General features: G+C 42.3%; 1 protein-coding gene across 1 annotated transcript in view; it reads left to right on the top strand.

The window, feature by feature from the left end:
* The first annotated feature begins 13,486 nt into the window (after window positions 1–13,486).
* The window catches only part of ACSL1 (acyl-CoA synthetase long chain family member 1), a 38,134-nt gene continuing 35,526 nt past the window's right edge, over window positions 13,487–16,094 (top strand). Inside the window, exon 1 of the mRNA XM_066549073.1 lies at window positions 13,487–13,592. The gene's annotated coding sequence lies outside the window, so the exon portion shown is untranslated. The remainder of the gene's footprint in view (window positions 13,593–16,094) is intronic.

The raw sequence follows: 16,094 nt of genomic DNA, 5'->3' as shown, positions 1-16,094 counted from the left end.
CCCTTCTCTGGGGTTTTGCACCCTAGGTGTGGGGTGGAGGCTTCATCCATGAGAATGATGATTTTCCCCTAGTTTGAGAAAAGCTTCTTGGTTTTCTTTCCTTGTAACCATGCTTAAGCCATCAGCTGCTTGTGAACGTTTTAATTCCTAATTTATCTGTCTCACAGTCATGCTCTTGAAAGCCAGATTGGGGCTGATTCCCAGCCTAGATGTGATAGTAGCTTTCTGCAGAGAGAGCAGCAGAGCATATAGAGGCTTCTAAGTAACCCAGTGATGCTGGTTTCAGAAGTCCTTGCTAGTTTGTTCTGTTTATGCAGCCTGGGATTTGGATTACCTAACAGTGCATGTGTCAGCTCAACCCTGTGACTGGTTACACACCAGGGTCCCCAACAGGAACCCCAGACAAATGTTGTTTTAAACACTGCATCTTTCAACTTGGTCCACAATCTGCCAGTGTTATACACCACCTGTGTAAAACTGTTCATTTCTAATCCTTTAAAATAATCTTTGGTGCCTAGAGTGACCTGTTGTTCTAGTGTGGGACTTGTGGAATAACTGTGTGGGGTAGCAGTGTAGTGGAGGAAAGGAAAAATGAGATCATGGTGTGACAACAGCATGCAGACTGTCAATCCAGAGATTCACAACTGAACAAAAAAGTTTGGAAGTAATGATTAAGGTATGAAAACAAATTTTCATCAAGTAACATGCTTATCCTGATGATTTCTTCTTCCTAACCACGATCCAAAGATTTTGCTGTTGCTGTTGATTTTATCTGGAGAGCACTGTCAGTATTATCAGAACAATTAGCCTGCTGAAATTTAAGATGGATGTACCATTCTATGCCTGGTGCTTTAGTTTGTGAATACTTACTACATCCTATACTTATTTGCAAGCCCATTCACTCAAGGCAAGATGCCAGTTGCATGCTTCTTCACTGGGCAGAGATCTTTTGATCAGTTATCTCTCATAATCTTTTTGAATTTTACTTGTACTACGTATTTTCAGATGCTGTACATATAAATGAGAATATTTTCCATTTTGTTGGTCCCTTGACAAATGTAGATATTGGCTGAACAATTCTTTTGCTTTCCACTTAACCCAAGTATTCTTGTGAAATTTGTAGCAAGTCTTATATCACTGTATACACGTAATTTTCTGAAGTCTATTTCAACTGTATGCACACAAAATGTGTATGAATAAAACAGATAAGGAAAGTGAAATTCTACAAGATCACATCATGTTGAAAATGAATGTTTCATAACCATCCTGAAACAAAGTGTATGAGTTCTGGACATTGCAAACAGGAAAGAGAAGAACTAATCCTGACTAATGTGATTTTCTATGACCTGAAGGACTGAAATAATTTTTTTTTTCTTTGCCTTGGAAAAGAATCCATTTTTCTGCATGGAAGGAAGCAGGACAGAAATGTGGCACCTGAGGAAGAAAGGGGAATTTATCAGAGGTGAAATCCCTTTGTTTCTTCCCACTGATCACATATTCTCACTCTTGATCCTCTTCCTGCTTAAAAGCCCCAGGTCCTAATACAAGCTTTTTAAAAGAACCCTCACACTTTCCCTAACTGAGAAGCTGAAACACTTTTATGCCGGAAAGTTACTGAGTAAGCAAGTGTACACTGAGCTGAGCAAGAATCTCTGAGGAAGAACAAACTCTTTTAAAGTTTCTTTTATTAGGGATTTAGGTCTGAATTTGGAGTTGCTGATTTAAAGAGGAAATAATAGGCAAGTTGGTGATGACCTTCTTTTTACATGACCATACCACATAGAAAGCCAGGGGAATCTTATCCTAGATTTCAGTGGAAGTAGGGCTGAGAGTCTCTCAGCATCAATGGTAACTTGTTTCTGTTGGACTGGGAGTTATTTGCAAGAATTTTGATGCATAAAAATAATCATATAAATCTTGAATCTGGAGTATTATCTGAAAGACATTAATAGCTTCTTATTAATGAAAACAGTATTTTTGACCTTCCACTTTGAATTTGTTTCGTGTTTTTATTTCCAAAGGGTAATGAACAAATTACTTTCACAGTTGTTGTTTCAAAAGACTAAAAAGAAAGACATTGCCTCCAAAAAAAAGATACCTTGAGTATACCCGCTTCTGCAAATTTAGACTGCTCTTTTTCAAACCAGGATCTGTGGTTGTGCATCTACAAAACTGCATTTTGGTGAGGAGGCCCATCCATATTTTCATGTCCTGCAGAAAAGACCCTGCTTAGTGGGGCGGTGCTGCTGCTCTGTCAACATGGCCTATCAGTGGAAAAGCTCAGTAAAGGTTCTTTCTTCAGAGATACATTTGATACCATGAAGAGTTTAGATACTTAAAGTTTTAAAATTTTCAGAGACACTTTGGTCAAAGCCATTTGCATTGGGACTGTAATACTCTTGGGGAATCCTTTGTGGATGATCAAGTGAATTTTCTACTTGCTGGAGAACTTGCACTTTAAGATATGCAAATTCTCTAAATTGTATGTGCATTTAAAATCTGAGTGTACCAAGGGTAAATAAAACTGTGGAAAGCCAGTGCCATTTTACTATAGATAAAAACTCGCTAGGCAGCAATAGATCTTCTAGGCAGTACTCTGTGTATAATTAATATCCTAATCTAGATTCTGCTGAAGCTAGGGGAAAGATTTTCACCAACTCCAGAAGAAGTTAAATAAGGTTATTAGCTGACCACAGTGTTTGTGTGCCCATGTAATCATGCTAAAAGACTTCAAAAAATTCAGTGCTGCCTTATTAGTTACTATAGTGTTAAGGATGAGACCATTACTGAACATTGGCCTATTTGAACTAGTTGAAAAATGGTTGAAGATGATTTCTGCATTCCTCCTGCTCCCTTTGTATTTCTATTTCACAATTCTTATTGAATTAATGTCAGAAATGTCCCTGTGCTTCACCACCCTATGCTGCATAAGGTGATAACATATGTCAGGAACCATCTGTTGATGTGCTTCAGTTGGGTGCTTTTCCTGAAGTTTAGAATTATACAGCTTTCACTCTGTGTTCTGAAGGATTGTCAGCACCCAGCTGGACACCATCATACCATCATGGCATTCCAGGCAAGCTCAAACCCCTTCTCATGGGAGGGATAACTCCTTCTGCATGGGGCAAAGCCATGCCCTCCACTGCTTTCTGGGAATATGATGAAGGTCCTTTCATCCCTGTGGAAGGAAGATCTCTGATAACTCAGCATAGTTTGGGACTGTGGCTGCTCAGGGTTTATAGTGTGAGCTTTGAAAGTTCTTTTTCTCTGCTTAGTGGGGTAGATAACAGTTGAGTGGAAGTTGCAACAAGTGTTTGAAGGTAAAAAGAGAATATTGAGTGTATTGAAGGAAACTGAATGAACCTGTATTTTTACAAAGCTAAAAGCTACTTTCAGCTTCATCACTTACCATCAACAATCCAAGATTAGTGTGTGCTTACTAAGAAGGACATGCTACTGGACACACCTGGTGTTGTTTTCTTTGCTTTCTTTCTGAAGGGGGTACAGCATATGGGGATCATGCACCCTGCAGCCTTGTCTGAGGAGGCCACAGGCAGAGCAGTCCCATTATGGACAATAAAGCACTTGCCATGGAGGTGAAAATATTATCCCACTTTCTGGAAAGGTTATTAGCTATTGGAAATATTTTTATTTTGGTTTGGTTTTGTTAATTTTAATTTTAAATTTCTAATTTCTCTAATTTGTTACCAGCTAATATCTTAACTGTTATTGAAAAGTTACCTCTGCTTTATGTTGCCAGTTCAGGTGTGTTAGCCAAAGAGAGAAGAGGGAAGTTTGCATTTGCCCTCTTGCAATAGGAAAAAGCCTATGTAAGCTGCACATTTGCAATTCATTTAATGTCAAAACCTGAAGGGGAATAATGGGGTAAGGAATTCTGGAGTTTGCGGTTTCACTCTAGGACACCCTGGGCTGTATTTAACCTCGTAGGCATCCAGTTAACAACCTAAGAACAAAAACAAGAAGCAAAGGCTTCCTTCTATGGGCTTATGAAATAATTTTCAGCTTGTCATTAACTCTGTCAAGCCAAACTGATATATGTTACAGTCTTCAATAATTTGTGCCAAATCATATGTTTCAACCCTTAGTAATTTCATCTAGGAGTATGTTTCTATCTTACTTTGTGTTTTGTTGTTGTTGGTTTTTTTTTTTTTTTTAATGTACTCAGTGCTCAAAGCTGATATCCCTGGGTCATCATTCTCCATAGTCACATCAGGAAATTAAAATTTGAAAAAAGAAAGAACTGCCCTAAATGTGTGGGGTTTTTAAAGTTCTGTCAGTAAATGCTTATGTAATGGAAACTTCATGTGTAACTACAGCAGTACCTACTGCCGTGCAGGTGAACTGGGAACATGAAGTCAGTTTTCCTTCCTGGGCAGCTGGAAGGCACAGGCTTCTCCATGACCTTGGGGTGAGCCTTGCCACCTGTTGCCCTTTTTATACAAAAGTAGCCTGTGCCAGCCAGCAAGGGCAAGCACTGACCTTCCTGGGGAGAAGCAAGAAGAGCTCAGGAGGGCAGTGAAGCAGCTTGGCAGAACAGTCTGGTTTGGAGCACATGAAATGCTTGTGAGTGGGATGAGAGCCCCAGGCCTCACACGCTGCCAGCTCTGCTCCTGCCTGCTGGCACTGCCAGCACCTGCACCTGGTACTGCCACTACCATGGCCAGATACAGCAGGCACTGCTGGCTGCTGCTGCAGGGAGCCCAGCTTAAAATTACTCTTTCAAAATGATTGAGTGTCAAGCATCTTTGTAATAGTAAAAATTTCAAAAAACAATTAATGGAGGATCAAATAGGAAAAGAAGCCATAAAATGTTTATGTAACTTCACATAAAATAATTGCCTTTAGTTTAGCTAATCAAAAGTTTGGCTAGATCAGCTTAAATAATTTTTATTTAAAATTAAGCTTTAAGTCTGAACTTAAAATCTTTGCTCTCTTCATCCATCATATTCATCTATCAATTTCTTAGCTTCTAACTGTTTACAGCTCTCCTGCATATCTATATGCTGCCTTTACCTTGTGGAGAAAAAGAGTCATTATCTAAATAGTGACCCAACTGCTGGGCTTTCTGCTTATATATCAGCATTCAGGATGGTAGTGATTCAAGGCTCAGAATACATATGAGGTGTGGTCAGATAAAATTTGCATTATCACACAGAGGCTAAACAACCTTGTAGTAGGATCTGTCACTGCTTCATAGAAGAAAATATAAGAAAGAAACTTGATGTATTAATTTTTGGGAGAGATAAAGTTGGGAGATTTTCTGTCTGGTAAATTTTTGTTGCTACTAGATACTTCTAGACAGAGATTTTGAAAAATCAGTTTTCTAAAATACCAATATGTAGGTGTCCATTAATGTTATGTAAAAATAAATCAAAGCATTTCAAATAATAATTTTTAGTACCATTAAGTGGTTTGTTACAAGAAGTAATAGTCAAATATTCCTACAGGCCCATCTCTATATAAAGAAATGGGAATTTCATTACCAGGATGCATAAGAAAGATATATTTCCAAAAATAAATAAATGCCTTCTCATTACTCTAGGAGTTCTGCATCTTAAAATATAAGAAAACAAAACAGAACGAACTCTGCTCCAGCTGGGCTGTGGTGTTACATGGGCAATGGAGGGTTGCATGGATGGCAGGCCATGGCTGGAACAAGGAAAGGTCAGGTATATGATAGAGTGAGATCTCTCCAATAGGTAATTGGAGTGGTAGATGATGGAAGTGGGATGTGCTGGGGAAGCAGAAGTGATGGCCTGAACAGCTCATGCTGTTCAGGAATAGGATAGGGAGGCGTCATTTCCAAGAACTCCTTGGTGTCCCAGCTCTAAAAGTTTCTTGGGTCCATGCATGGTGGCAGAGTTCATGATAGCCAGCACTCACCTGCAGGGAAACAGGCCAATACCTGGTGCCTGTTTTGTGTAGACAACTGGATACATGTGCTACAGATAACTTGATTTATGGTGGTTCCTTATACCATAGACATGGCCAAAAAATGCTTATTTTCCTCTTATAACCAATGTTTAACTAAGGAAAGGCATATTTAACCTGTTTTTCATGTATATTTCCCATAAACACAAGTTTGTATAGGCAAGTTTGCTATTCACAAGCCAGACCTTTTTTTTTTCCCTGCAGCAACTCTGTGAATCACCCCATTGCAGTGGAGGAAGGAGGGTGGAATTATTTCCACACATTTTCAGAGACAATGGAGGTGATTGATGATGAAGGGCCTTGACAGGTTGTTCACTTAATCCCTGGACTGGCTTTTATCCCAAATGAAGATGTAGTTTACTGACATACCTTGCTGTGGAATACTTTCATGGGCTGTATGATGATCTTATCCATATCCCTCAAGCCTTTTATTGAAAGTATTCCCAGGACTTTTCTTCACCACAACATCAACTCTCTATCTCTCTCCATGTCTAAACACTGCTTTGCACTGAAGCAGGAAGGAGTGTGCAACCTCAGCTTTGTAGGTGTGAAGGAGCATGAACCAATACCTGAGCTACTCCAGCTGCCAGCCTGAGCTCCCTGCACTTACTCCCCTGTTCCCACAGAAGCTAAGCACTGGAATGGGGCTTGCCACACATAGGAACTGTAAGTTTTTTCCAGAAGCCTGTGCTTTGGCACCTGTTTGTGCTTACAGGGGTGGCTCCTGTGCATCCTCTCCATTCATTTAAGGCAGGTAGCTGCTAACTTCCAATGCCTGCTTGTCCATTGTTTTGGTCTGGCATCTGCAAGTTTGATTTGTTTGGCATTTGATGGCCTGAGGCAGATGAGATGTGGGGCCAACCTTTCAAAAGCAGAGCTCTGTTTACACACGAATCAAGTATTGTGACATAAGTGTTACATGAAAATGCAAGTGACAGGATTAATGTATATGTTCCAGTCTGCAGATGAGTTTTGTAAGAAATAAGAGGTTTTTTGAAATGCTAGGCACTAATTTAAAATCAGAGCCTCAAAATCACTATGTACAAGCTCTTTGGCTTTGGGAGAAAACTTGGGGCTCATTAATTCATTCTGTTTTCCCTTTCTGTCTCCTGTAGGCACTAGCATTGAGCTGGAGGAGCCCAAATGAATCCTTGCAAAGGTGGAGCATGCTTTTTAGCTGACAGCTTTGGGGAGGTGAGCACACTCAGATTTGACATCTTGTAAAGGAGATGTTCCTTACCATGACATCTGGCCTGCTCCTGGGGCTGAACTTGGCTTGTGCATCAATTCTCAGTAGAGATAGTTGCAAGGAGGTGTGGGTATGTGAAGAATGTGAGAACATGTTGTGCATTTAGAGGTCATTGCTGGTGAGGGATATTCAATATACTGTAGTCTGGCACTATCTGGGGTTCTCCTGTTTGGTTTTGTGCCAGTCAACTGAAAATTCTACTGAATAGAACAACTTACTCCTTTTGTCAGCCAGAAAAGACTGTGATCAAGATACGTTTCAGCAGAAAAGATGGTATTTTATTTTTCATACACTTTGCTTCTTAGTTGGAGTCTAAACATAATAAATATTTAACTTCTGAGCTTTCTTGCTCTGATTATTTCTGTGTAATATTTTACTTGATATTCAGTTAAGCAGATGAAACATTATTGTTGGTTCATCTGTTTTAGCAATATAGCTTTATACATTTCAATGTCTGTTCTCAAGTAGTTATTAAAAGTAAAGAACAAATACTTTATCTCTTTTGTGTGATACCTTTAACCCTCAAAAAGATTGATATAGAGAGGAATAGTGATTGGGGAAAATTTTTACAACAGAGAAAGTGAACAAGTCAGCTCGTTCATATTGCATTGGCATAAACAACCAGCAGAATATTCTTGTTATATTTGTAATTTCACTTAAATAACTTTCAAATTTGAAAAGCTTTCTGTTGATCATTTTGATGAGGTAAGTAGTGAACTTGCTAGTAAACTTGCACCTGTGTACAGCTTAGAGGAGGAAAGAGGTGTTCTTTCTCTGAACTGTGAACCAAAGTTCAGAGAAAGAAGAAGCACTGGCAGTAAATGAACTGGCACAATTTAGTCTGTTGCTGTTTAGGCTGACTTTTCCAGTCCTGTGTCATTACATAGGCACCTTGTCATTTGAGGAAATAACATTTTTGTTAGCCTGACATAAGCAAGCTGAATCAGTTATGACCAGATTGTCTTGTTTTTACTGGACAGAATACTGTTTCCATGGAACTCCTCTGTCTCCTTCATATCTTCTGGGATTCAAACTGACACCTTAATGCTGTGCAAAGGGCAGTTCCTGTGTGCTGAGTGTGAGCTAAACAGAGATGTTTTCCAGTTCATTCAGAAGTTCCTCAGATCCCAAACCTTAAAATACACATTTCTATTATAGAGGTTAGGGAGCAAGAGATGGAGAAATATTTGATAAACAGAGGCAGCAATAGAAAGTGGAAAGAGTAGTAAACATAGCTGAAAAATCCTTCCTGTATTTAAAAAAAAAACCTGCAAAGTCCTCAAAACCCAACAAAGTCATTACATGCTTAAAACCATGGAATTGCTATTTAAATTTGCTTTGTAATTTCTTTCCTCTTTTTTTTTTTCTGAAAAACTCTCTAGATATCTTTTTGTATGTATGTATCTGTGTATACATATATATCGGGTCTCCTTTCTGGTGTCACAATTTTTTTATCTGTGCCTTTATACAGAGGATTTTTAAACATTTTATTTTTCTGGTTAGGTATCTCATTGTTCAGAAGACTTAATACTCAACACACTCATGACTTCCTTACTTCTGTTTTTCCAAGTTGAAGAACTATTTAAGGCAACATACTGAGGGTAAGTGAAGCAAGCTTTAGGCTGGCTCTGCACAGACCTTTTTATCTAGGGCCCTGCCAGTACAGCTCATTCATTAACTCAGTTTGTCTGAGTTTGTTTTCATCCATGTGAAAGGAAGGCAGATGACTGTAGTCTGTGGGAATTCCTTTACATATATTTTTCATCTCTGACCTAGGACAGAGTTTCTTACTTCTGGCCTCTCTTAGCTTTGGGACATTTGCTGCAGTGCCCAATATGATATGTTGTTTCTTAGATGAAACTGCATTTGTATGATGATGACATAGATCAGGGGGAAAAAAGGGTGTAGAGATAACCAAATTCAGTTGTCCTCAACAAACCAGTTCATCTGTTGCAAGCCTACAGTATCTTATTCTAGTATCTTCTTCACAGACTACTTTTTTATCCCAGCTCTAGTTGTCATAGAATCATGGAATCATTTAGTTTGGAAAAGACCTCTGAGGTGAAATCCAACCATTATGTAACTGTCATATAACCTCAAACTTAGGTCCCCATGTCACCATTGTCTTTCGATACGTGGCAGGAATATGTGCACTTGCAGCCCAGAAAGCTGACCACATCCTGGGCTGCATCAAAAGAAGAGTGGCCAGCAGGTGAAGGAAGGTGACATATGTCCTAGTCTTGTCCTCAGTCCTAGTGTTGGTTCCTGCTGTTCCCCACTGGGCCTCCACATAGACCCCAGACATGACTTGTCACCTGAAATTGCCCAAGGCTGTTGGTTGAACTGCTTGGTATCACCTGTCTGGGTGCCCTGGGGGACAGCAGAGCTCCTGGGGAAAAGCATCTCTTCGGTGGAGTTGTCCTCAGGTCCTGCTGGTTCCTGACTCTGGAGGGACCCCACCCCCCTTTCCTGCTCCCTGGCTTTCCTGTCAGTACTGACATTCCATTTCCCAAGTGTATGAAATTTACAAATGCAAAACGAGCATTATTCCATTTCTCACTAGGAAGAGGGTTGTCAAGACAGAAGCAACTATTCCTGACCCAGTAGCTCATGTGTTTTAGTTGCTATATATGTTAGACATTTTGAAGTGCTTATTTATATAACATTTCTTTGGTTTTCTTCTCTTGAGATTGCACACAAGTGTTAGCAGATGCAGATACAGTATGGTAGAAGGCTAAACAGTCTGTTTTGTGTAAAACTGATACACTTGGGATGGTTCTGAGCTGATACACTTAGGATTACCCGATTCAGTAGAGTGATCTGCATACCCTGTAAAGAAAAATAAAAAGAGTACAATTAAATACAAAGAAAACAGTAATGACAAACAGTACGTATATATAAGAACAGTACTCTGATATCAATATTACAGAGAAAAATTACCAAGCTGAAAATTCTATAATGTTCATATGCTGAAATGGAAATCCTTTGCTTTGGGTAATCTCTTTATGGGATAATTATTAGCATCTGTTAACATTGTGTTAATATTATGGTCCTGGAGATAGAAGGGATCCAAGAAAATTGATTGATTTTTCTATGGATCACCTTCTCCAAGCTCAAGAGTGGTCCATCCTCACATGCAGTGAAGCAGAGATGATCATCCCCTTCTACTCAGCACTGGGGAGGCCACAGCTGGAGCACTGCCCACTCTGGTCTCCTCCATACAAAAGAAACATGGAATACTGGAAAGAGTCAAGTGAAGGCCCATGACTATGGTAAAGGGACTGGAGTTTTTGTCGTATGAGGTGAGGTTAAACCTCAAGAAGGAAAAACCTGGGGCTAGGGGAGGATCTTGCTGGTGTGTAAATATCTATTTTACAGGGAAAGATGAAGGCAGACCCGTCTTGATGAAAGGACAAGAGGCTGTGGACACAGACTTCAATACAGGGAACTCCCTTTAAACAAGAAAGCCAGAATCTCCTTTTGGATGTCTTTATTACTTATTTGGTATATCTGATGTACTTAAAGAGCTGATTTCCATAATGAAATGGGTTTAGAGCCTGTATGCCCTGTACACCAATAAAAAGAGTTGGTGAAACCTCAAATATAGTTAAAATGTGTATGTAATTGGTAAAGGGTCCTAGATCATCCTGATCCAGAGGAACACCAGGTTCCTTTGTTCCCCTGTGTAAGACAGTCCAATATTTTCACTGTAGATTTTATGCTCCTACTTCTGTGTTACCTGTGTATTTTTTCCTACACAGTTTGGTTGAGACTGAGTTCCTGTCTTTTCCGATCAGCTGGCAGAAAGCTGATTTCAGAGAATAGTCCCTGGATGTATAATGTCGTGAGCATCAAGGGGCATCAGAGGAGTGATAACTGGCACTACTGAGATACCTATTTAAATATTGTGTTGCTGAGACTTTTGCAATTTCATGTTGCTGACAGAACTCATTAAAAGGTACAAGACATAGAAAGAGAGAGAGATTTTTTAGAGACTCTCTTTCCAGTGGAATACAAGACAAAACCAGTTCACTAAAGTTTCTTGGAGGAAGCACTAAAATGTGGTTTATGGCCTTTAGAAACCCAGGTGTGGAGAAACGTGCTGATAATGGATTAACTAGCATAGTAGATAAAATAATAGTAAGCTTTGGTGTTTGGCAGATGGAACATAAACACATTCAGGACAAAGCATGAAATCACCTGTGCCTGAGATATGTATGCAACTCTACTTCACTTGTTCTTTCATCCAAAATCCTGGACAAAATGCAAAAATCATTTGGCAGAGTCTGGCTATGTCTACATGAGCACGAAGTGTGGTGCAATAGGAGGGAAGCAGGACAGCCTACCCATGGCAGAGCAGCTGATGTCCATGCTGCTTGTGCTCTGGGGCTTTCCTCAAGTAGCTTTAGTGTGGTGCTAGAGACTCTGTGCCCATCAGCAGCAGCAGTCAGTGAGATGCACTCCTGGATTAAATGCTTTCACTTCCTTTCCTGGGAAAGCAATTTATTTTGAATTTCTGAGTCACTCCATAGCGTGAACCAAGTGCAGTTACGTGGGGACTATCAGCAGCTTCACAATTGCCCTCCTCCTTTGTGCTAAAAAGTGAATATAGGCTCCTTCCTTTCTTAAAATGCTGTTCTATGGGAAGTCCTTTGCCTGGTTTATACTCCAGTATAAACTGAAGCATTAGGAGACTCTAGTTGCCTTTATGTAAAATAAAAGTACCTCCAGTAATTTATAGAATACTATATATATTTGTGTGTGTATGTGTGTATCTCTATATGAAGTGTACAGCCTTAACCCGCATATACACACTTAAAATAAAAAATATCCAGGAAACATAGGGAAATTATGGCAATGCAGAATGTGCAACATAGTGGGACTTTGACATGTGAGATGATGATTTACATGTCTAATGGACCAATGCAGCACATTGCCAAACCAAAACCAGTTGAGGTAACTTAACTGCCATCCAGAGGGGCCTGGACAGACTTGAGAGGTGGAGCCATGACCCTCATAGAGCTCAACAAGGCCAAGTGCAAGGTCCTACATCTGGGTTGGGGCGATCCCAAGCATGAATACAGGCTGGGCAGAGAGCAGATTGAGGTGTAGCCCTGGGGAGAAGGACTTGGGGGTGTTGGTGGGTGACAGGCTGGACGTGAGCCAGCAAATGTGCACTTGCAGCCTAGAAAGCCTAATGTCTCCTGGGCTGCATCAAAAGGAGAGTGGCCAGCAGGGTGTGGGACAGAATTCTGCTCCTGCACTGCTCTCATGAGACACCATCTGAATACTACATCCAGCTCTGGGGTCCCAAGCACACAGTGGACATGGACATCCTCAAGCAGGTCGAGAGGAGGGCTGTGAAGATGATCAGGAGCACCTCTCCTGTGAAGACAGGCTGAAGGAGCTGGGGTTGTTTAGCCTACAGAAGGCTCTGGAGAAAAAGTACAGCAGCCTTCCAGTATCTGAAGGGAGGGTGTGGCATCTGCAGGACAGCTGGAGAGGGTCTTTTTACACAGGTATTTAGTGATAGGAAAATAGGTTATGGCTTATAAAATGAAAGAGGGTTGGTTTATATTAGATCTGAACAAGAAATTCTTTGTTATGAGAGTTCTGAGACACCAGAACAGGTTGCCTGGCAAAGCTGTGGATTCCATGTCCCTGGAAACGTTCAAGGCCAGGTTGAATGAGGCTTTGAGCAGCCTGGTGTATGCAGGCAGAAGTTCCAGTGGCAGAAGTTCCAATGGCAGAAGCATTGGAACTAGCCGATTGTTAAGGTTCCTTCCAACGCAAACCAGTCTATGATTCTGTGATAACTATCGGGGTCCTGATCAAGCCCTAGCCACCTCAATATGCCCCTCAAATTCACAGCACCTCACAAAAAAAAGTTTGGCAGAGGTAAGCAACAAATTCCAACAAGGTCGTTGTCCTCTTCCAACACCTTCATATTTCAACATATGTCCTTTTAGCATATTTATACTGGATGAAGATGTCCTTTCGGGAGCCGTAAGAAAGCCCCTGCTTTGCAAGCTGTCACCTCAGACCTGTAAGGTGTTAAGTGGCAGTAGTGCCAATGCTCCCCTCAGCTCCCTGTGCATCTCTGTCATTTGTGCCCGCACGGGACAACATTTCCACCGGAGACCCCGCGGGTTTGTGTGAGTTACTGTGGGCCGGGGCAAGGGAAGGGGAAGGGCCGGGGCAAGGGAAGGGGGAGGGCCGGGGGACAGACACGGGGAAGGCCGACTGGCAGCCCCCGCCGGGCGGCGCCGACGGGAGGAGGCGGAGGCGGAGGCGGGCCCGGCACACGCACACGCCGCTCCCGCCGTGCAAGGCTTAAAAAGGGCGGCGCCGAGGCGGCGCGTACAGCCGTGGTCGCTGCTGCTGCCGGGAGGTGAGCGGGGATCGGGGGCTCTGCTGCTGTCGGGGCCGGGGGCCGTCAGGGACGCGCCGCCAAGGGAGGCGACCGGGCCTGCCGGAGCGGCCGCCGCGGGGCCGGGGTGGTCTGCGCGGCCGCTGTCACCGCGGGGCCCGGCGGTCCCGTCCTCTCCCGCCGCCGGTCCCTGTAGGTTGCCTTTGCGGGGCCGCGGGGCTTTACTCCCGGCCCTCAGTGGGATCAGCGTCGTCCCCCCCCCGTCCCCCCCCCCCGGAGCCGGCTGAGCTTCCCCTCGCACAAAAGCCTTCAGGAAAGCGTAGCGGTCTGTCTCCGGCCTCCCCCCGGCGCTGCGGCAGCTCGGGCTGGCCGGGCATTGTTCGGCGCCGGCGTTGCCCTCCAGCCCGGCTCGGCTCGGCCTGGCGCGGGGTGGGCGGCTCGGCCGGGCCAAGCAGCAGGTAGCGGGCAGGGCAGCGCGGTGCTGCCCGCCGGCCCCGCGGCTTCGCGTTCGTTTAGCTGCCGGACTTTGCCTTCGAGTACGTTGTTCTTTCGGGCGTGAGTGCAGCGTGTACTTGATACAGCTTTTTTTGCTTCTTCCTTTAAAGCAGTTTAGAGTACGTGTGGAAATGCAGCGTGAGGCAAACTGGCCTAAAATGGAAGGTTGAATGGCTTTGACTTTGCAGGCCTCCTCTGCTGCTAGGTAGGACTTGAAGTGCTACAGCACAGAGATTTAGCCTGGTTACCGACGCTTTTGTTCTAGGATGCATACATTTCTTGTTCCTGTTCAGCAGGAATTGCAACACTTGAAGCCTTCTAAATTTCTAAACGGCATGTCTGTGAGCTGTCTGGAGTATTGCGGACACCCTCCTGGACTATGTAATCTAAACATATGCCTCACTTTGGTTAGCCTCCTAGATGTGATGGTCAGGTTCTTGATAGGAAAGAACAGACCTCATCCATGTGGTGTTAATAGATTTCCATTTTCATCTGCATTGCTTTACAGGGAATCATGCACTCTCCTGAGCCTGGTGAGGAAAGTTTATTATTCCCTCTTAGCTTTGGAACGTGCTCTCAAACTCACAAGCTGAGATTTCTCAGCCTCAGGATTTGGATCAGATTTCTTGCATCAAAATTGAATATAAGAGGGCATTGAGTTTACTGAAAAATACCTTTCTCTGCCTCTTGCAACAATAGCAGTATTAATAATGCAAAAACTGATACATAGAGTTCCTCATGGACTCTTGCTGTTGCTGCCTTTTTAAAGTTTAAGGATATGTAGCTTGTTTGTATTGGGATGGGGAAATGTTTGAAAGATGGCTGATGGGAAAAATCTAAAGCTTGTCATTACAAGTTGCTGTTGTGTGTAGTGTTATCAATTCAAGGTCTTAAGCAAACAGCCTTAGCCTAGTCTGAGGACTGCATGATTACAATGAAATTACAAAGGTAGCTTCTAAATTTGGTAGATGTTGTTTTACAACTACAACTTGAGCAACATGAGGCTGGAAATAAGTCTTCAGTTTTTGAGAAGGAAACCCCCAAGTAGCTTTTTGCTTCAAGGACAAGTACAAGGTTGATATTGGTAGAAAAAACAAACCCAGCAATTTACAGTGGATGGCAAGACAACTTTGAAGTATTTTTGTGGGTAAGTGACTTGCCTGTTTTTTGAGCGAAGTCTCTGTAGCTGGTTCTCCCATCTCCTTGCTTCGCTAGAAAGGAATACTTCATGGGATTTTTGGGAGGAGGCAGAGGTGTGTTGTACCTTCCCTTTTTTGTGTGTGTTGTTCTCCAGTGGGGCAGAGTAAAATTTTCTCTTTCTTATCCTTCCAAGAAAACAACGCTTTTACTAAAGTGGACAACAGAAGGTAATAATAGATTTTTGTGTTTTGTTGTTCTTGATAATATGGTTGATGGAATTGGGTAGACTGAAGAAAACTAATGGCATGAAATTTTTTGAATGTGCAGCAGAGGCAAGAGAGATCTTCTGGCCCAAGGGATACATTGCTTGATAAACTGGGCTTCTGGTAGTCTTATAAACAGACTGCCTGCCATATCCTGCTTCCCTGCTCTGCTAAATTAAAAGTTCAGATATGTTAAATATTTCACTATGGTTAATATAACAAGTGGTAACTCCCTAGAAATCCTCACAAGTAAGAGGGATGATCGTTTATTCATTGGTGAATGGTTTTGTGGGGGAGTTTACAATGCTGTGTGGCTCAGGGAAGCTCTACTGTACAGTATTGACCTTTCCAGGCTGTAGGCTGAACCCTGTCAGCGGATGTGGGGCTTGCATTTCCGCAGATCCCACCTGACTCCTGAAACAAGGACACTTGATAGCAATAAGGCTTCTGCTCTCTTGCTGCCTTTCATGTTGAGAGTTACTCATCTACACAGGGTAAAATATGATTTCCTACCCCAGCAGGGAGTTTGGAGCTAGATAATCTTTAAGGTATTTTTCAAACCAAACCATTCTGTGATAGTAAATTTTTTTTGTTGTTGTTAGGATTTGAATTTTAGTAGTACTGG

The sequence above is a fragment of the Molothrus aeneus genome, chromosome 4 (assembly GCF_037042795.1).
Source record: "Molothrus aeneus isolate 106 chromosome 4, BPBGC_Maene_1.0, whole genome shotgun sequence".
NCBI lineage: Eukaryota > Metazoa > Chordata > Aves > Passeriformes > Icteridae > Molothrus > Molothrus aeneus.
Note: the sequence above shows the minus strand (reverse complement) of the source record. Positions and strands in the feature narration are given on the sequence as shown.